This window comes from Oryctolagus cuniculus, chromosome 6 (assembly GCF_051225735.1).
Source record: "Oryctolagus cuniculus isolate XC-2025 breed Fujian yellow rabbit chromosome 6, ASM5122573v1, whole genome shotgun sequence".
In the NCBI taxonomy this organism is placed as follows: domain Eukaryota; kingdom Metazoa; phylum Chordata; class Mammalia; order Lagomorpha; family Leporidae; genus Oryctolagus; species Oryctolagus cuniculus.
The window spans coordinates 109,784,671-109,808,121 of record NC_142872.1 but is presented as its reverse complement, the minus strand read 5'-3'; positions in this window follow the sequence as shown (position 1 = coordinate 109,808,121).

Here is a 23,451-nt window from a genome sequence, read left to right as displayed (position 1 = left end):
AGGAAATCCTCCCAAACTCCTTCTATGAAGCCACCATCACCTTAATCCCAAACCTAAAAAAGACACAGCAGAGAACGAGAACTACAGACAAATTACCCTGATGAACATAGATGCAAGGAATTTAACTGAAAAGTGATCCCTGTTAAATATAAGAGTGGGAATAAGAGAGGGAGGAGATGTACAATTTGGGACATGCTCAATCAGACTTGCCCCAAATGGTGGAGTTAGAAATGTGCAACCAGGTGGTCAACCAAATGCTGCTACGGGAATATACTCCCCAACCAGGAGACAGCGGCTTGAGACATTGCCCCTTGCCAGTGAAGAGTACCTCATCACCGCGTGTCAGCAGGAAGTAGCTCTAAAGACAGATTATCGTCCCTCTACACCTCCTGGACTTTTGGGACTAATATAATCCCATGTAAACCCTGCTTTATAAAAAACAAAAGGGGGGAATGTTAGGAAACTGGCGCAGTTTTAGCCAGGTGGCTGCATGGCCCAGCTACCTGAGCCAGGCTCCACCCCCATCCTAATGGGATTCCCTGCTCCTGTTTCCCTGCCCGCCCTCAGGTGAAGTTTTAAAAGGGCCTGTTCCTGAACACGTGCTCTCTTGGCTCTTGACTCTTCTCTCTTGGCTCTGCTCTCCTCTCTCCTCTTCTCTGCTCTATCTTCTCTCCTTGCTAGCTCCTCTCCTCTCTGTCTCTCTCTTATACTCTCTTTCTCTCTCTTTCCTTCGCCACCCCTTCACTCCAGTCTGTAGGGTGTTCCCCAATAAATCCTTTCCCTTAAAAAAAAAGAAATGTGCCAGGGGATTCCAATACAATCCCATCAAGATTGCATGTACCAATGCTATCTCTCTAGTCCAAGTGATCAATTTCAGTTCACAATTGATCACACTGATAGGTCTAAGAGTCAAAGGGATCACACAAACAAGACTGGTGTCTGCAAATACTAACTGATAGAATAAAAAAGGGAGAGAACGATCCAACATGGGAAGTGGGATACACAGCAGACTCATAGAATGGCAGATGTCCTAAACAGCACTCTGGCTCAGAATCAGCCCTTAAGGCACTTGGATCTGGCTGAAGAGCCCATGAGAGTATTTTAGGCATGGAAAACCAAGACACTCTGGCAAAAAAAAAAAAAAAAAAAAAGTCTGTGCAAGTGAGATCCCGGTAGAAAGAACAGGCCATCAAAGAAGGAGGTACCTCTCTCTGAAGGGAGGAGAGAACTTCCACTTTGACTATGACCTTGTCTAAATAAGATCGAAGTCAGCGAACTCAAGAGGCTTCCATAGCCTTGGAAACTCATGACTAGAGCCTAGGGAGATTACTGACGCCATAAACAAGAGTGTCAAATTGTTAAGTCAACAACAGGAGTCACTGTGTACTTACTCCTTATGTGGGATCTGTCCTTAATGTGTTGTCCAATGTGAATTAATGCTATAACTATTACTCAAAGAGTATTTTACACTTTGTGTTTCTGTGTGGGTGCCAACTGATGAAATCTTTACTTAATTTATACTAAATTGATCTTCCGTATATAAAGATAATTGAAAATGAATCTTAATGGGAGAGGGAGTGGGAGATGGGAGAGGTGTGAGTGGGAGGGAAGTTATGGGGGGGGAAGCCATTGTAATCCATAAACTGTACTTTGGAAATTTATATTTGCTAAATAAAAGTTTAAAAAAAAAAGAATTCTCAACAAAATACCAGCTAATTGAATCCAATAACATATCAGAAAGATAATGCACTCAGACCAAGTAGAATTTATTACTGGTATGCAGGGATGGTTCAGCATTCATAAATCAATCAAAGTGATACATCACATTAACATACTGAAGAACAACAAACATATGATTATCTCAATAGAAGCAAATAAGCCATTTGATAAAATACAAAATGTTTTAATGAGAGAAACCTTAAAAAAATTGGATATTGAATAAACATTCCTCAACACAAATTAACAAGCATCTTAATTATAGCTTGTGAACCTAGCTGGGTACCTTAATTGATATCTAATGCTGAAAGGTCTTTGTTTCTTCAAGCAGACCTAAAAAGTCCGCAAGTAGCTACATTGAAGCAAAAAGTACTGTGTGGCAGGCCTTTGGCATAATGGTCAAGGCACCATTGGAGAAGCCAGTGATCAATAAGAGTGCCTGTGTATAATTACTGGTCTACTAGAAATTCCACGATCCTGCCAATGTGCAGCCAAGGAGGCAGAGGGGGATGGAGTTAGTAGCTGCGTCCTGCTACACACAAAAATGAGAGACCCAGACAGAGTTCTGGACATCTGTCTTGAGCCTGTCCCAGCATGGCTGCTGTGAAAACTTGCATAGTGAACAAGCAGATTGGAGAGCCAACACTGACTCCATCACTCAGCCTTTGACTATACCTCTGAGAGGAGATGCAGGCTATAGTAAATCATCATTGACAATTAATTCTTCGAGAGTTTGCTTCTGCTCTGCAAATTTTTGAAAGGTTTCATTTGGAAAGCAGAGTGAGAGAGACCTTTCATCTTCTGGTTCTCTCCTCAAATGGCCTTTTCTGGGTCAGGCTGAAGCCAGGAGCCAGGGACTCCATCTGGGTCTCCCATGTGGATGATAGAGGATTAAAACTTTGGTGCCACCATCCTCCGGTTTCCTAAGTGCATCAATAGGAACTTGGATGAGAAGTGAAATATTTGGGACTCAAACTGATGCTCTGATAAGTGGTGCCAGGTGTCGCATGCCATGACCATACTCCCTGTACCACAAGACTGGACCCTTGTCTGTGAACTTCATAGCAGGGTCACAGAGCCTGGCAACTCTTGCCCAGTATTAGATATTTCCTTTCTCCCTGTGGAAGGCCTAGTGTAAGGCATTTCCATGTCTGTTCTGCTAGATTATTTATGCAGTAATGAAAATGTATGTTAGGCTGTGTATAAAATAGTTTGTTTTGAGAGAAGGCTTTCTTAAGAACATTATTCTCTCTGTTCATTGAAAAATGATTCCTTTTTCCTTGCTATGGAAGTTTCTGCTCTAGCAATTATGGGATTTCATCCCCTGGTATCTATAAACTTGGGCACAGATCTTTGCCCTGTGATGTAGTAATGAAGAAATGTTAGAGTTTTCAATTCAGTGTTTAATTTCATAGGACACTGTGCTGATTTCCAAGTCCCTAAGTACCAGAATGCAATTTGGAAGGCTCTATACCCTTTTTATGTTACTTGGACTTTTGACACACTATGCTATACAATTAAAAATTCCTAGGATTCAGATTGCGAATAGATGTTGAACTGCTCTTTGGCTTAGTTTTCTTGTTTATTAAAAGAAATGAGACAAATTGGATGGTGGTTGGAGAAGGGTATGAGGTGGAGGGAATCCAGTACCTCAAAGACCATGAAAGAAGTTGGAATTTTAGGCAACCTAAGTATGGCAAGGGCCTGCGCCTTGTTGGAAAATAATGAATGATACAGCAACAAAACAGGCTTATACAGTTCCAAGGCAGGTGATAATTGTGTCCATTACCAGATAGTGATGATGAAAAATTTCATTATTCCATCAGCATTCAGGGAACAAAGTTGTCCAGATTATTCTGGAAGCACTACTAATGGCAAAGTTGCATGAGATGATAAGGAGATCTGATGGAAGATAGGAATAGTTCTGGTTAAAAACAAATTTAGAGGGCTTTAAGTCCTTTGCATTGTAAATGAGAACAATTTCCAAAGAGGGAGAAAAACCAGTATTGATGGGTTACTATTTGTATTGTGGCCAGCAGGTATGTTCTTCTGGAAGGGACTGCCTTTTAATGCATTTTGTTTTATCTTTAACATTTCTTGATTGAGGAGTGAACTGTGTCTAGTTCCATGAAATTCATCAGGCTGTTTTTCAAGTTTTTCAGTCATTGTTGAATGCTAAGCTTATGCTTAGTTTCTAAGTTTTGCTTTGCTTATTCCTTTCAACAAATGAATAAAGGCAAATGCCTATTTGCCTATATTATATTGCAGGTGGCCTTTTGAAAAATTTAACAGTAAAATTCAGTTCATGGGGTCAGGTTCAGATTATTGAGGAAATTCCCCCTTGAACATTTATTTGAATATATATATATATATTTCTCAATTATATATTTAATGATATTTTTGTCTTAACTTTCTTTGTTAGAATGATTGTGTCACATGAATAAAAAAATCTTTCCTAAAAACAGGACCAGTCATTCATCAGTATTCATGGGATTGGCTCTCTCTTGGATACCTAAATTCTGGAATGAGCAAGTCCTTTATATGAAGTGGCATTAAACCGTGCACATCCCAGGTCATCTCTAGGTTGTAATGCCACCACAATATAAGGGCTATGTTTGACCCTATGATAGAGGAAATGGTGATAAGACTAAAGTATGTATGTGTGAAATGGATGGCAGCAATTCTTCAAAATCTTTTGATCTGAAGTTGGTTGAGGCTGTGTTTAGAATGGTGGGGAGTGGAATGGTGAGTGTATTTGGTACAACAATGGATCTGGAAGAATTAAACTATTGCACGATTACTTGTGTGAGATGGAAACATGGAAGAATATATACCTGTGCATGAACAGCAGGGAATAATAATGTTTAGAAAGGCTTTTAAAGGGGGTGATGTTGTGGCAGAGCAGGTCAGCTGCAACCTGAAAAGATGGGAATCCCATACCAGAGTGCTGGTCCATCCAACATTCCTGCCTAATAGCTTTGGAGGGCAACAAGAGATGGTCCAATTATCCAGACCCCTGCCATCCATGTGGGAGAACAGAAATAAATGCTGAGGAGTATCATGGACGATGACAGCTCCCTCCCATGAAGGTCATAACCTCACTGGACAGTGCTGTGACATCGAAGCCCCTCATCTGTGGGGTCTCCGTCCTGTTACTCTCAGATGGCAAACCCCTTTGTTCTTTGGCTGCAGTGTGTGCGTTTGCCATGCCCAGAAGGATTCCAAGTGCTTGAGCTTCTGAAGCTGCTGCAAATTCCACCACCACTGCTTCTGCTCCAGGCACCTGTGCTCACATTCAAACTTTAAATGAGTGTATCCTGGGGTACCATGATTTATTCTAAGGTTTAAGGGGGTGGATACTTGGCTAAACTAGAACAGTCTTCCAGACCAAAGCATCCAATTGCTGCAACTTTCCTCCCCACCATTAGTTGGAAACAATTGTGGAGAGCAACTCGGACTAGACTAAGTTACTGGAATTAAGACTTATTCTATGCATCTGCTCTCCCACAATATGGCGCTGGGAGAGGAGAAAACAGCTTCTACGCAGCTGCCTCTTGCCAACTTGAGTGATGACCTCCAGGAGCTGATCCTGCTCCTGATTGGAGGAGAGCAGCGTACTCGGCATGTGGGCAGCCGAGTTGGGATTGGCGGAGGAGGACTATAAAGGAGGAGAGAGACGGCATGCACCAGGAACATCTAAGGGGAACATCTGAGGGAACACCTGTGCAGCCCCCGAGAGAGCCGGCCGGCGGTGTGCCGCTCCCCCGCGGAAGTGGGGAATGTGGCAGGGGGAACCGCCCTTCCACGGAGGTGGAAGGGACGGTAGCCAACCCGGGAAGAACCAGCAGCAAACCCGGGGAGGGCCGAGCAGACGAAAGAACAGCGCAGGGTCCTGTGTCGTTCCTCCACGAAGACGGGGAGCGACAATAATCACTAAAAGAACTTCTCGGAGCTAGATGATCAAGATACAGCTAATTATTATCAATTAATAACTCTTAGAGGAAATGAAATAAAGAGAGTTTACACATAATATAGTATTCCCTTCACATGGGATGTGTTCTTATAGTTTTGCATTATTGCTTATGCTTTCGTTGGTACTAATGTTATTGGTGTTGTGCTACTTGAGTGTAGCACATGCTTAACATTTCTTAGTATTTCACATTTTAATATTTCTTAATTCACATTTCTTAATATTTCACATTTCCCAAGGAAAGCTCCACGTGGATAGGGCAAATGAGCAAGATTAACAGTTTTGCAGTGATGTCTTTACTGTTGTTCCAATTCCTGTTTTCTATGTAAAACAATGAATCAGTGAAATGTATTAAATACTTATATTGTGCTTGACTGGGGCATAGCCCTAATGTCCATTACAAAAACCTGAATGATTTTGTGTTTATAGTAGTTTGGTACCATTAAATTGCAGCAATGATCTTTGATTTCTGACTTTGTATAATTCAATATTACTTGTAGCATTGTAGGAAAGATGAAATTATGTTACTATATTTCTTTTGGTAGAAAGATAAGCGAACTTTATCTCAGTAATAAGCAGCTATTTATAGAAAGAGTTGCATTGTACTATATCAACATTGGTAATATATAACATTATAAATTATCAATGCCATTCAACAATACCATGCATTGTTAAAGATTTATTTGTGTATTTGAATGGCAGAGTGACAGTGAGGGATAGAAAGAGACATAGTATGAGAGAAAGATCTTCCATCTGCTAATTCACCCCACAAATGGTTACAACAGCCAGCACTGAGTCGGGTTGAAGCCAGGAGCCAGCAGATCCATGCTGATCTTCCACCTGGGTGTCAGTGGCCCAAGCACTTGACCTTCTGCTAATGACTTCTCAAGTGAATTAGCAGGAAGCTGGATCAGAAGTGGAATAGCCGGGCCTCAAACTTGTACTCCCTCTTACCTAGTTGTACCATGCAAGCCAAAACACTGCTTTGCATTTATAAAATTTAGTAGCAAGCAACTATTTACCTTATTTGGATCTGTATTTAAGGATGATGTATTTTCATTTCATAACTGAGATGTTTCAAGGCTAGTTACCATCCTCCCTCTTCCAGTTAGATTGCCTCTGATTACTCTTCAGTTCTTGTTTTGATTTACTTTACATTTTGTTCTCCATCAATCCTCTGATATAGTTAACCTAGGGAAATAGAAATATACAATTTTGATTTCAAAGCATATCATTGGTATTATATTTGTTATGAGAGTGTTTTTTTCAAAAAAAATTTAAAAAGGAAGGAAGAGAAGGGAGGTAACAAGGAGGAAAATAAGGTTATCTTCTTAGAATTGCATTTATAAATGCTTAAAATCTGTTCTCTTTGTACTAGTAAAAAATTTTTTTAAAGGAGTGTGCAGTATTTCTTTAGGAAATTTGTTCTTCTGTGTAACAGACACTGCAGCACATTGATGCCAGGTCTTCAAGTTGCCCTTGTCTTTTCCAATGAAATTATCCCTTCCCCCTGGAGTCACGCTCTTGTTTTGCCAGCTGATTTAATGATGTTTGTATGACTGGTGTTGAAAGTGACACTGTGCCATCATGTTGGTTGCAGAGGGGTCATCAAAAATATAGATGGCAAGGAACAATCAATACATCTCTATTATACACAGATGGAAGCAAATTGTTTAAGACAGCACTTGTATCATCCAAAGGTGCTTATAAATTCTCAAAGTAGCTATCTTAAAAAGAATCAATTTTTAATGGGGTTAGGGCCTTATCACTTTAAAACTATATGGCCAGTCTATAACTTTTAGAAATGCCTTTATGTCATTTCCCATCTGTAAAGTTCTTTGTCATCGTAAGCACCTAGAATAAAATCTGTTTAAAAAAACACTAATTTTTCTTCAAAAGAAATTTGTTATATAAAAGTTCAAATTTTGTAGAATTTGTAATATTTAACTATTAAAATATTTCAGATTTAAAAAATAGTTAACATTAATTAAAGGACGTACATTTTAAAAAAAGGTCTTTAAATTGAGGAGTAAGAAAAAAAAGTCGGTCCTATGAGAGGCTTAATAATTGGATGGGAATAAGAAATGGGTTGGCAGGAATTGAGTATGAGCTCTTTCAAGCTGGATAATGGCAATACAGACATGACGCTAACTCAGGATTTTCACCCGAGTTTGACACTGTACCACTAACAGCCTCTGGGCCTCAAGTGTTCTTGCTGAGTCTTACTATAGTTATCTGCCAAATCAGAATCTCACTGGAACTTCACAACCCTTCTATTTTAATGTAGTGATATTGATGTAATAACAGTAGCTCTGTGTTGAAAGACTTATACCAACTATTACATATCAAATTGACCTGCTTTAATTTATCTATACATACTAGAAATTGTACACCTATAACTTAGTTTTTAACATTGTACTAGTGCATAATTAACATATAATAACTTATACATATTTAACGTAAAATTCTATGTTATGTCGGATGTGTGGAAACAGCTCAACATTCGAGAGAGTAGACAAATCTATCAATTCAAAAGATTTCTTATGCCCTTTTGTAATCTCTTATTCCTTAGCAATGTCTCAACTGCTTTTTGACACTGTATATTAATTTGCTTTTTCTAGATATTTACATAATGAATATCATAGAATATTTTTTCTAAAAAAGATTTAATTATTTATTTGAAAGGCAGAATTACAGAGAGAGAGAGAGTGAGAGTAAGAAATAGAGAGAGAGAGAGAGAGAGAGATCTTCGTTCTATTGGTTCACTCCCCAAATGGCCATAACAGCCAGGGTTGGGCCAGGCTAAACCCAGGAGGCAGGAACCAGGAACTTCTTATGTGTCTTCCAAATGGATTCAGGGGCCCAAGCACTTGGGATATCCTCTACTGTTTTCCCAGGCACATTAACAGGAAGCTGGATCACAGATGGAACAACTGTGACACAAACAGGCTCCTACATTGGATGTCTGTGTTGCAGACAGCCCACTATGCCATAGCATGAGCCCATAACTCTCTCCCTTGTGAGAGACCTGTGTGAAGCTCCTGGCTCCTAGCTTTGACCTTGCTCAACCTTGGCCTTTGCAGCCATCTGGAGAGTGAATCTGTGGATGGATGCCCCCTCTCTCTTCACATAAATAAATAAATATTAATAAATAAATAAAATAAAAATAAAAAGTTCATAATTCATTTATAGTTTAAGTATGTCAACATCATATTCTTTTTATTACTAATATTCCATCATATGAATTTATCACATTTTATTTATGTATTAACCTGTTGATGCATTTGGATTGTTGTCAGGTCTTTTTGTTGTTGTTGTGACATAAAAGATGCTTAGGGCATGTTCAAAACTTTGTAGGTGTGTGTAATTTTATTTTTGTTGGAACAAAATCACTGCAATATAGTCATGCCCCAGTTAATGACATTTTGGTCAACAACAGCATATATAAATATAGTTGCACAAGGTGTTATTCTCTTGTTTGTGGTGATGTTGGCATAAACAAACCTACTGTGCTGCCAGTTGGATAAAAGTACAGCATATACAATTAACTGCTACACCAACTGTCCAATTCAAATTTACCTTTTAATTCCTTTTTTTCTGCAAAGTTTTTAAAGTCCTCTCAAATTTGTTTAGCATTTTAAGAGAATGCCACATTCAGAAGTTTTTCCAAAGTATCCAAAGTAGTTGCATCACTTGATATTTCAACAAGCAGGGTATTGGTTTTATATCTTTGCCAGGAATTTTTATAGTCATTCTTTTATAAAATTATTATTACTATTAGTTTTTGATTGACCAATCAACATTGTAAATGTTTATGGGGTATATTGTGATGTTCTCATGTTACAATGTGGGATGATTTAAATGAAACTAAATTTAGACATTCTAACAATTATGTTGGTATCTTATTGTGGTATCGATTTGTATTTTCCTAATGACTAATGATGTTATGTTTTTCTTTTTTTTTTTTTTTTTAAACTTTTATTTAATGCATATAAATTTCCAAAGTACGACTTATGGATTACAATGGCTTCCCCCCCATACCGTCCCTCCCACCCACAACCCTCCCCTTTCCCACTCCCTCTCCCCTTCCATTCACATCAAGATTCATTTTCGATTATCTTAATATACAGAAGATCAGCTTAGTATACATTAAGTATGGATTTCAACAGTTTGCTCCCACACAGAAACATAAAGTGAAAAATAATAGATGATTTTTTAAAATGATGATGAAATCAGAGCAGACCTATTGTCATGTTTAATCCCAGTGAGAGTCAAGTTGGGGAAATCAGAGCAGACCTATTGTCATGTTTAATCCCAGTGAGAGTCAAGTTGGGAATTGATAATTTCTTTCTTTCTTTTTTTTTTTTTTTTTTTTTTTTTTTACAGAGGATCAGTTTATTATGCATTAAGTAAGGATTTCAACAGTTTGCACCCCCATAGAAACACAAAGTGAAATATATTGTTTGAGTACTCGTTATAGCATTAAATCTCAATGTACAGCACATTAAGGACAGAGATCCTACATGAGGAGTAAGTGCACAGTGACTCCTGTTGTTGACTTTACCAATTGACACTCCTGTCTATGGCATCAGTAATCTCCCTATGCTCCAGTCATGAGTTTCCAAGGCTATGGAAGCCCTCTGAGTTCTCCGACTCTTATCTTGTTTAGACAAGGTCATAGTCAAAGAGGAGGTTCTCTCCTCCCTTCAGAGAAAGGTACCTCCTTCTTTGAAGACCTGTTCTTTCCACTGGGATCTCACTCGCAGAGATCTTTTGCCAGAGTGTCTTGGCTTTCCATGCCTGAAATACTCTCATGAGCTTTTCAGCCAGCTCCGAATGCCTTTAGGGCTGATTCTGAGGCCAGAGTGCTAGTTAGGACATCTGCCATTCTATGAGTCTGCTGAGTATCTCACTTCCCATGTTGGATCACTCTCCCCTTTATTTACTCCATCAGTTAGCGTTAGCAGGTACTAGACTTGTCTATGTGCTCCCTTTGACTCCCAGTCCCTTCACCATGACCAACTGTGAACTGAAACTGATCACCTGGAACAGTGAGATGGCATTGGTACATGCCACCTCGATGGGATTGAATTGGAATCCCCTGGTATGCTTCCAACTCCACCACTTGGGGCAAGTCAGCCTGAGCATGTCCCAAATTATACATCTCTTCCCTCTCCCATTCCCACCACCATGTTCAACAGGGATCACATTTCAGTTAATTTTCAACACTTAAGAATAACTGTGCATCAATTACAAATCTAAACCAGTCATATTAAGTAGAACAGATAAAAAAACTACTAAGAGGGATAATGTATTTAGTTGTTCATTAACAGTCAGGGCTATGCTGATCAAGCCACCATTTCCCATAGTGTCCACCTCACTCCAACAGGTTTCCCTCTTGGTGTTCAGTCAGTCGTCACCGATCAGGGAGAACATATGGTATTTGTCCCTTTGGGACTGGCTTATTTCACTCAGCATGATGTGTTCCAGATTCCTCCATTTTGTTGCAAATGACTGGATTTCGTTGTTTCTTACTGCGGTATAGTATTCTAAAGAGTACATATCCCATAATTTCTTTATCCAGTCTATCGTTGATGGGCATTTAGGTTGGTTCCAGGTCTTAGCTATTGTGAATTGAGCTGCAATAAACATTAGGGTGCAGACCTCTTTTTTGTTTGCCAATTTAAATTCCTTTGGGTAAATTCCAAGGAGTGGGATGGCTGGGTCAAACGGTAGGGTTATCTTCAGGTTTCTGAGGAATCTCCAGACTGACTTCCATATTGGCTTGACCAGTTTGCATTCCCACCAACAGTGGGTTAGTGTCCCTTTTTCCCCACATCCTCGCCAGCATCTGTTGTTGGTAGATTTCTGCATGTGAGCCATTCTAACCGGGGTGAGGTGAAACCTCATTGTGGTTTTGATTTGCATTTCCCTGATTGCTAGTGATCTTGAACATGTTTTCATGTGCTTGTTGGCCATTTGGATTTCCTCTTTTGAAAAATGTCTGTTGAGGTCCTTGGCCCATCTCTTAAGTGGGTTGTTGGTTTTGTTTTTGTGGAGTTTCTTGATCTCTTTGTAGATTCTGGTTATTAACCCTTTGTCTGTTGCATAGTTTGCAAATATTTTTTCCCATTCTGTTGGTTGTCTTTTCACTCTCCTGACTGTTTCTTTTGCAGTACAGAAACTTCTCAATTTGATGCAATCCCAATAGTTGATTTTGGCTTTGACTGCCTGTGCCTCTCGGGTCTTTTCCAGAAATTCTTTGCCTGTGCCAATATCTTGAAGGGTTTCTCCAATGTTCTCTAGTAACTTGATGGTGTCAGGTCGTAGATTTAGGTCTTTAATCCATGTTGAGTGGATTTTTGTGTAAGGTGTAAGGTAGGGGTCTTGCTTCATGATTCTGCACGTGGAAATCCAATTTTCCCAGCACCATTTATTGAATAGACTGTCCTTGCTCCAGGAATTAGTTTTAGATCCTTGATCAAATATAAGTTGGCTGTAGATGTTTGGGTTGATTTCTGGTGTTTCTATTCTGTTCCATTGGTCTATCCATCTGTTTCTGTACCAGTACCATGCTGTTTTGATTACAACTGCCCTGTAGTATGTCCTGAAATCTGGTATTGTGATGCCTCCGGCTTTGTTTTTGTTGTACAAGATTGCTTTAGCTATTCGAGGTCTCTTGTGCCTCCATATAAATTTCAGCACCATTTTTTCCAGATCTGAGAAGAAGGTCTTTGGTATCTTGATTGGTATTGCATTGAATCTGTAAATTGCTTTTGGGAGAATGGACATTTTGATGATATTGATTCTTCCAATCCATGAGCATGGAAGATTTTTCCATTTCTTGGTATCCTCTTCTATTTCTTTCTTTAAGGTTTTGTAATTTTCATCGTAGAGATCTTTAACGTCTTTGGTTAAGTTTATTCCAAGGTATATGATTGTTTTTGTAGCTATTGTGAATGGGATTGATCTTAGAAGTTCTTCCTCAGCCATGGCATTGTCTGTGTATACAAAGGCTGTTGATTTTTGTGCATTGATTTTATACCCTGCTACTTTGCCAAACTCTTCTATGAGTTCCAATAGTCTCTTAGTACAGTTCTTTGGGTCCCCTAAATACAGAATCATGTCATCTGCAAAGAGGGATAGTTTGAGTTCTTCCTTCCCAATTTGTATCCCTTTAATTTCTTTTTCTTGCCTAATAGCTCTGGCTAGAACCTCCAGAACTATATTGAATAACAGTGGTGAGAGTGGGCATCCCTGTCTGGTTCCAGATCTCAGTGGAAATGCTTCCAACTTTTCCCCATTCAATAGGATGTTGGCTGTGGGTTTTTCATAGATTGCTTTGATTGTATTGAGGAATGTTCCTTCCAAACCCAGTTTGCTTAGAGTTTTCATCATGAACGGGTGTTGTATTTTATCAAATGCTTTCTCGGCGTCTATTGAGATAATCATATGGTTTTTCTTCTGCAGTCTGTTAATGTGGTGTATCACATTGATTGTCTTGCGCACATTAAACCATCCCTGCATACCAGGGATAAATCCCACTTGGTCTGGGTGGATGATCTTTCTGATGTGTTGTTGCATTCTATTGGCGAGAATTTTATTGAGGATTTTTGCATCTATGTTCATCAGGGATATTGGTCTGTAATTCTCTTTCAGTGCTGCATCTTTTTCCGGCTTAGGAATTAAGGTGATGCTGGCTTCATAGAAAGAATTTGGGAGGACTCCCTCTTCTTCGATTGTTCTGAATAGTTTGAGAAGAATTGGAGTTAGTTCTTCTTTAAACGTCTGGTAGAATTCAGCAGTGAATCCATCTGGTCCTGGGCTTTTCTTTGTTGGGAGGGCCTTTATTACTGTTTCAATTTCTGTCTCAGTTATGGGTCTGTTTAGGTTTTCGATGTCTTCCTGGTTCAATTTAGGCAGGTTGCATGTGTCCAGGAATCTATCCATTTCTGATAGGTTTCCCTGTTTGCTGGCATACAAGTCCTTGTAGTAATTTCTGATGATTCTTTTTATTTCTGTGGTGTCTGTTGTTACATTTCCTTTTTCATCTCTGATTTTATTGATTTGGGTCCTTTCTCTTCTTTTTTTAGTTAGTTGGGCCAATGGGGTGTCAATTTTGTTTATTTTTTCAAAAAACCAGCTCTTCGTTTGGCTGATTTTTTGTAATGTTTTTCTTGATTCAATCCTGTTGATTTCTTCTCTGATTTTAATTATTTCTCTTCTCCTACTAGATTTGGGTCTGATTTGCTGTAGGTTTTCTAGATCCTTGAGGTGAATTGAAAGCTCATCTAGTTGGTGTCTTTCCAATTTCTTGATGTAGGCACCTATTGATATAAACTTTCCTCTTAACACTGCTTTTGCTGTGTCCCATAAGTTTTGGTATGTTGTGCTGTTATCCTCATTTACCTCCAGAAAGTTTTTGATTTCTCTTTTGATTTCTTCTATGACCCATTGTTCATTCAGGAGCATGTTGTTCAATCTCCATGTGTTTGCGTATGCTCTAGGGATTCCTGAGTTGCTAATTTCCAACTTCATTCCTTTATGGTCTGAGAAGCTGCATGGTATGATTCTAATTCTTTTGAATTTGCTGAGACTTGCTTTATGGCCTAGTATGTGGTCAATCCTAGAGAAGCTTCCATGTACTGCTGAGAAGAATGTAAAATCTTTAGCTGTAGGATTGAAAGTTCTGTATATATCTGTTAGATCCATTTGAGCTATAGTGTCGTTTAAATCTACTGTATCCTTGTTGATCTTCTGACCGGATGATCTGTCTATTTCTGAGAGTGGAGTATTGAAGTCCCCCAGTACTACTGTATTGGGGTCTAAGTCTCCCTTTAAGTCCGTTAATAAATCTTTTAGATAAACTGGTGCCCTGTAGTTAGGTGCATATACATTGATAATTGTTATATCTTCCTGTTGAATTGATCCCTTAATCATGATATAGTGTCCCTCTTTGTCTCTCTTAACAGTTTTTGTGGTAAAGTTTATGTTGTCCGATATTAAGATGGCTACGCCCGCTCTTTTTTCATTTCTGTTGGCATGGTATATCTTTTTCCAGCCTTTCACTTTCAGTCTGTATGGATCTTTGTTGGAAAGATGTGTTTCTTGTAAGCAGCAAATAGATGGGTTTTGTTCCTTAACCCAATCAGCCAATCGGTGTCTTTTAACTGGACAGTTCAGGCCATTCACGTTCAAAGTGACTAATGGTTATGTTTTTCATGTGCTTATTTGACATCCATGTGTCACTGATATTCATATGTTGTTAATTTCTATATTTGAGCTATTTATTTTCTAACTAATAATGAATTTTTGTATATTCAGCATGGAACTTCCTTTTCAGATTTATAATTTGCAAGTATTCTTTTTTCAGCTTGTTGATTACCTGCGCTTCTCTCCAAAAGCAGAAGTTCTTATTTTTGCTAAATTCGAATTTTATAATATGTTATTTTAAGGAACAATTTGTATATTGAATTATTTAATTGCATTTATTTTGTGTTGCACCTAAGAAATATTTAGTCAAAATATTTATAATCTCTTGTCTTCCCAGGATTATTATAGTTTTAGTTTTTAACCCCTGGATCTAAAGTAAATTATTATTTAATTTTTGCATATGGCATGAAGTTAAATATCTACTTTTTTTCACATAGGTATCTAATGTTTGAGCACCCCTTTGAAAAAGAGGTCTTTTATCTTCAAAAATAATGTGGCTCTTTTTTCAAAAATCATTTGTTCTAGCTGATGTGGGTCTATTTTGAATTCTTTATTCTCTTTCCTTGATGTCTTTATATCAATTCCAAAGTGTCCTGATTACTGAAGCTTTGTAACAGCTTGTAAGGTTCTCTTTTAATGTTCATTTGTAATGTTCTCCCTGTGTCTGTCTGTCTCTGTTTCGTTCTTTCAAATGAATAAAAATAATTTTAACAGATACCTTATTTTGATGCAAAAACTATTTGTAGAGTATATCTTCCAATGTTCTTTCTTAAGGTTTTTTTGACTAGTACAGATTCTTTTTACTTCCATATCAATATTTTTAATCATTTTATGAGGAACTATCAAAATGTTTTCTTGAAGTTAGATTGGGACTGCATTGAATTCTGATCTACAGGTAAATTTGGAGAAGAGAATTAACATTTTAGCAATATTCTGATCCATCAATATATATTTACATTCAGTTGGGATTTTTAATTTCTAGAAAATTTCTGTACTTTTAAAAGTAAAGATCTTGGGGCTGGCACTGGGGTGTAGTAGGTTAAGTCTCCTCCTGTGGCACCAGCATCTCACATAGTCACATAGGTGCTAGTTTGTGTCCTGGCTGCTCCATTTCTGATACAGCTCCCTGCTAATGCTGGTGGGAAAGCAGAGGATGGCCCAAGTCCTTGGGCCCTTACACTTGAGGGGAGACCTGGAAGAAGCTCCTGGCTCCTGGCTTCGGATCTGTTCAGCTCCAGCCATTGTGGCCATTTGGGGAGTGAGCCAGCAGATGGAAGACCTTTCTTTCTGTCTCTCCCTCTCTTGGTCTGTAACTCTACCTTTTAAATAAATAAATAAATAGTTTTTAAAAAGTGGAGATCTTGCTCAATTTTATCAAATTTATCACCAAATATTTTCTATTTTTAGTGGGACATATTGACACATCAGTATCAGAGGAAAGTCATGTAAACTATCCATACCACCCTTATACATATTTATTAAAATGAAACATTGCACAATATCTGGTTTGGAGTCAGTGTCAACTTTGCAGTGTTCCAACATTGTCAAAGTTGCTATATTGTCAAATCTTGCAGAATTTTTGCAACATTTTATTCTAGAATTCAAATTTCTCTTAAGGCAACATACCATTGTCTGTATTAACATCATACAGGTTGCTGGTATATTTACATGTTTATATAGGCAATGCTAAGGCTTAACTGGAACTTGCTGAATAACTTGATTTCCTAGTGTGAAAACTACTTTGAAAGTGGAGTATCATACATTAAAAAAAGTAAGTATTAAATAATCAGGGATTAAAATTATACAATTATACATTAATTCTATTGTATACTATTCACTTTGTTTAAATTTCCTGCATTAGCAAGACTATAGGATAGAACCAATTGCCCTTCAGAAGTTAATTGCAAAAGTACTCAAAGATGTTAAAATTTGGAGATGAATGATCACTTAAAATGTAGAGGTGAATGCCATCTTTTAATGTTGTTAATGCTCTTTATTTAACTCACTACTAGGGTACCTGAAACAGTTAATGGCATATGGAACTGACAGATAAATATATTTCAGTACAGAAAAATTGACATCCCTGTTTTAAGGGGGGGGGGCTTTAAAAAGTTATGGAAAATATATGTTATGGAAAAAAATGTGGATTTCAAAGTGCTTGTAACAAAATGAACTTATCTTTATTCCACTTTTGGAAACTTCCTTTGTATTTCCTATTTTGACTTGGACAATTATATTCAGATAGATTTTAGGACACCTAGATGTATGAGTTTAGTCAAAATTCTATCTTTGCGAGCACAGGTGTTATATCATATGAGGAACATCTGCTGAACCAGCTGTTGTCACCATTTAAGTTCAAGCTGTTGCCAGGAAGCATTTTTCCCCAATTGTTTTATTTGTTCATTTGGGAAGAATGAACAGGGACTTAGTGCCACGGCTAGATGTCATTATTACAGTAGAGAGTGATTTGGTGGGCCTCAAGTGAGCCGTCATGGCTTGGCAAATCGAATGGTCTGAATTGCTGCCAGGACATGTTGGAGTATAGTTGATGGATATACTGAATAGCAATGTTAACAGTGATGGTGAAATATTTTACTTTAGTGAAGGTGAATGTGAACTCTGTACAGGAACCTGCTGTAAATGTAGTCATTTAACCAGTGAAAAAACTTGTTATGCACTGGATTCAGGTAATAGAGCCAAGAGGCTGACCTACACAGTCAAAATGAATTGCAAGTTGAGCATAAGACTCAATTAATTTTGGTGATGTGCAGAAACACCCATGTTATCTAGGTCAGCTGTCTACATTTTCCCTTCTCTGTATTGTTAGATTCCACTTTTTGTAAGCAACAGAAGAAATTATTTGAGCTATAATATTAGTTCAATTTAGTAGTAAACATAAATATATGTTCAAATATCAATGCAAATTCTCTCCAATTATCTAGCATGAGAATAAGTTCAGAAATATAGAATTATTTCTCTTATCCTTTATCCAATAAATATATATCTAGTTAGAAGAAAACAATGATTTGTATGTTTTTCTTTTGCATTTGCCCCAGGCAAGCACAAACCCCTGAATTGACCTACCTATCAAGAGAAAAGAGAGCTAAGATCAGATGCTAAGTGTAATATGTTCAACTTTTTAAACTATGATAGAAACAAGATTCCACCAAGGAGAAGGATAACAAAAAATGCTTTTTGCAAATGTTCTTACATTGTGCTATGAGGGAAAGAACCCACAGGATGAAATGACCTATATGTCAATGATTTTACAGAAAGATCCATATAAACATCTGCACTGAAGCATTATGGAGTTGAATGCCTTCCTTTTTAATACAAAGAAAATGAAAGCTATAATACTGGGGCCATGTCTCTAAGATATCCCAGGTGTGCAGATTTGCTCTTCTCTGGTATTAGATCAATTTCTCTGGAAAAGTTAGGAACACTGCATAATTATATTACTCTGACATTATATAAGGGAATCTGCATTTGTTTATGATGGTTTAAAGCAACTTTGCTTCACATACTTGATAAAAAATATAGGTTAAAGTGTTGATAAGTTTCAACCCTTTTAAGCTAAAAGAACATAGTGCCATTAGAGAAGCAGTACTTAAATCCATGGGCTCATTATCAAAAACTCTACCTTTACTACTATCTGTTCTTCCAAGAGGTTGTATAGTTGCGAATCAATGTTATCTTCCCTCTTCCCCATCTTTAAATCATCAAATGACCCTCATTTCACGTCACCAAATGAAAAGATCATACCTTCAATTTGGCTGAGATCAGGTTAAGAAAGTTCTTAGATGTTACACAGAGGAATTACGGGTTTACTTTTATGTTAAGGAAAACAATAAAAAGTGCTTTATTTTGTTTTGTTTTGTGTTGATGAAGGGTTAAGTAGGGAAATAGCATGCTCATGCTTTCATTTTTCATTACTTCATTAATAAAAATGAATCCTTATTTTTCATATAGCAACAGCTCCCACAGAAAATTCAACATATCTGTCAATTGGATACTAGACACTTAGTAAAGTGTGTACAAGCTGGTTTGTGGGCAGGATGACTCTCAATAAGAGCATTGTGGAGTACAATGGGGAAAATAGCAATAGGGTGTGGCACCTTTTACGTACATGAAAAGGAGACAGACAGTTAGTATGAGAGACTTACTGAATATGACCTAACGATTGAGAAGCTCTCTAAAACATATCAATAGAAGGAAAGAAAAAAAATTCTGTGAAAAGACATGGAAGTGGCTTGAATATACATTACAAAGTGAGACAAGTCAATCTGAAAATAACACATTGATTGATTACAACAATATGATGTTCTGGGAAAAAAGAAAGTGGAAAATCAACAGAGATAAAAAAATGATCAGTGGTTGCTAAGGAGTTAGGTTGGAAGGAAGAATGAAAACATGTAACCTGAAGAATTTTTAAAGCAGTGAAAATACCATGTATGATGCGATAGTGATTGATTCATACCAATACACTTACTCAAAGCTCATAGAATATATAAAACTAGGAGTGAACCTTAACGCGGACTATGGGCTTTGAGTTTAATAATGTGTCAAGTTAAGCAATTGGATTATAACAAATGTACCGCCCTAATGTGGGATGTTTATTAAGGGGGAGAATATGCCCTTGTAGATATGTCTCTCTACCTCTCCCTAATTTTGCCACGAACCTCCAACTTCTCTGTCTATTTAAACAAAAAGACCAAAGAAAAAAAAAAAGATGCAGCAAAGCACTGAAAACAATACCTTGCCAAGTGTTTTAACTCACCAAGTGAGTTCTATAACCTGATGAGAGGAAAATCACTGGAAATGGAATGGGGGTGGAATGGGTGTATGAACCATTCTGTTTTATCCTCCTCTGCTGCTTGGCAGAGAGGTTTTCTTCTCTAAGGAAAAATGCCTGGGCATTGCAGGAAAATTTAGCTTTGGCTTATGAAAAGCAGGAACTTGAGTTCTGCCGGGATATTTTAAGGCATTTTGATATGGTCAATTCTTCTAGTTCTTGCTTGCTACAAGCCTAAGATAAAAAAGGGTTTGGAGTCTTGGGGCAGGTAACTGGGTAGCAACTAGCTTGCATTCACATCAGCAGCATAAAGCATGGATACTTCGAAACAGGCATAGGTGGATTTTTGGGAGATCTCAATGCACTCATGAAAAGTAGGTTAATTACAAAATTTTCTCTATTTTCAAACCTGAGAAAATGTGTATGGAAAGACTAGGCACATAATGCCCTTTTATTTCAATCAACACAATAAATATCCCACTCTAAACTGATACACTGGGGAACTATATCCTATACTCAGTTTGAAGTCCCCTAATTTGGAGCCAAATCCAGATTGTAAAGGTACAGGACACCACTTCTGAAAAACATCATTTATATGGGTTTTATAATATTTTTTTAAATCCTGAAATATAAAAGAGGATGCTTTTATATTTTACAGAAAGTAAAATTATTTCTATCAATGGAGTAAGGTGTCAACGTTAGTTTTACTTTAAGATTTGTGAAAGAGTTGAGAAAACAGGGCATCAGTGGACTGTTTAATACAGAAATTTGTCATTTATCTGATATTTAGAAAGTGAAATCAATAAGATGTCGTGATAGGCTAGATCTTGAGGTGCTGGCTACTAGACTTTCAATCCATACTCCTGCTAATGTACATCCTGGGAAGCAGCAGATGACCGCTTAAATACTTGATTCTGTCACCCACATAGTAGATCTGGATGGAATTCCGGTCTCTTGGATTTCATCTGGCCCAGCCCTGGCTGTTATGAGCATTTGGGTAGTGAATCAGCAGATGAAAAATGTATCTCTCTCTTGTTCTAACTCTCTGTCTCTGACTCTCAAACAAAATAAAAAGAAAGAAAAATTAAAAAAAGAGGAGTGTGTCTTCACAAATATGACAAAATGAATGTTTTAAGAAGGGTATCATCGACAGTGTGAGAAGCTATTGACAGTTTATGAACAAGACTGAAAAAAATGCCTTAGGTATTTACTATTATGGAACACATTGGTGACTTCACCAAGATCTGCTGACACTTAATAAAGGATGCAAATGCCTTGTTAGCGTTGTTTGTGGGATGAGTGAAATATGAAGAAAGTAATACAATGGAGAAACTATTTTCAAGTTCATGGGATCAAGAGTACTGATCAAAAAAAAAAGTAAAAGTTGGAGAAGGACAAAGATGGGGAATTAGGAACATTTTTCACTTGTTTTGTCTTGCTTTTAAAAGATTTAATTAATTAATTAGTTAATTATTTGAAAGGCAGAATGATAAAGAGGGAGAGATGGTGATAGAGATAGAGGTAGATAGAGACAGAGATAGAGACACATAGGAGGTAGAGGGAGGTAGAGAGAAGGAGAGAGAGAGAGAGGGAGAGAGAGAGAGATCCCATCCATTGGTTCACTTCCTAAATGGGCTGCAAAATCCAGGGCTAGGTGAGACCAAAGCCATGAGCCAGGAACTCTCCAGTGTTAGTATCAGGGATCCACGTGCTTGGACCATCATCATCATCATTCACTGACTGCCCAGGCACATTAGTAAGGAGCTGGGACCCAAACCTGCACTCCCATAAGGGATACAGTGCAAGGGGCAGTTTAACCTGCTGTGCTACAACATTGGCTCATTGTTTTACTGTTATGTGAGAGATTTTAATACATTAAAATTTGAATTTTTAAAAATATAGTGAAATTAAACCACGCAAGACAAAGAATATAAACTACATAAAGTTCATGAAAATTATGGCAGTATGACATCAAAATCATAGGTTAAGGACAGAAACGGAAAAATAACATTTTTTTATAATTAGTATGGCCTTGTGTGCGTGTGTTTTAAATCTTCACACTGAAGAACGCAGGGAGGGACAGCATTGTGACATAGCAGGTTAAGTCTTCACCTGCAATGCAGACAACCCATATGGATTCCGGTTTGAGTCCTGGCTGCTCCACTTTCAATCCAGCTCCCTGCTAATGGCCTGGGAAATCAGCAGAGGATGGCCCAAGTCATTGGGCTCCTGTACCCACGTGGGAGACTCAGATGAAGATCCTGGCTCTTGCCTTCATCCTGGCCCAGTCCTGGCTATTGCAGCCATTTGGGAAATAAACTAGTGGATGGAAGATTCTCTTTCTCTCTCTCTTTCTCTTTCTCTCTCTCTCTCTCTCTCTCTCTCCCTCCCTCTTTCTCTCCCTCCCTCCCTCCCTCCCTCATTCGTCTCTGTAACTCTGGCTTTCAAATAAATAAATAAACCTTAAAAAAAAGAATGCAGGGAAACATATACGTTTTTTAAGTTCCCTAATCTTTGTGAGCCCAAATTTTCTTAAAGGTTGAAGACTAAATGATACAATGGAAATCAAACTACCTAATGATGATCTCTCATGTTGTATGCACCCAACTAATCTTAATTCCTTTGTAAATTTTGTCTGATGAAAGAACATTTTAAGAATGAAAATATAACTATTTTTTGCTCTAAAAATAAACTTAGCTTGCTGTTGGTTTGTGTCTTGTCTTAATAGCCATAAGGTCTGCTAATGCATTGTATTCTCTCATTTTGCTAAAGGAAGAACTGAAGTTTTACCAGAAATATCTTGGATATTTATATTGGTATCTAGGGATCTTCTTACAAGGCCACTACAAGGGACTCATCTGTCTGATAATTAGCAACAAAATAACCATTAGAAAATTATGAATTTAACTTTGCTTCTCAGTATTAAATTCTCTCTCACAGCAAAGCTCACCAAGCAGGGCCTAGGGTCTGGCTTCCACTACCACAATATACAGAACTCAAATAGTCATGTGTTACATATTCCATGACATTCATAGGATCCATCACACTCTAAGTGTCCTTGTCTTGATTATAGTGATTTAGTGGGGTTAAATTATCTGCTTCAGATTGCAGTTTCATCAAATACTAGCATCGAGAATATGATAAAATGCCTTAAGTTATTTGTGTTTCAGTGTTCTCATTGATAGAATGGAGATAATAGCATAGAGATTTGTTGACTAAATTATATAATATATTTGATGCCCTCAGAGCAATTTCTGTACAGGTGTTACCAGAGAATGGCAGGGTTCTTGTCTTCGTGCAAGGAAGAATTCAGGCGTGAGACAGAGAGTAAGTGGAAAGCAAATAGCAAGGTTTATTAGAGCAAGGACATCCATAAGAATGGGTGGGTACCTCTCCAGACAGAACCTGAGAGAGAGTGCCCAGTTGCTCGGACTGGGGGAGAGAGCGGGGTTACATGGCTGAGTGGTGAGAGTACAGCTGGCCAGGCCAGGCAGGCGGCTCAGCATAGAGGCAGAGAGCTGAGCGTGCAGTCCAGTTGAGGCCAGGGGTTTTTAAGGGGATGGGCCTTGCCTTCCCCCTCTCTGCTCCTCCTGGAACAAAGGGATTTTTGGATGTAAATACAAAAAATTCCCATCTGAGTTTTCCCCCTGAAGTTATCAGACAGGAGGAAGTCTGACTGGTGCTGCTCTGGTTAGAGGAAGGATGGGCAGGCCCCCTGGAAGGTCGAGATGGAGCAGGATATTTGTAATGCAGATACTGG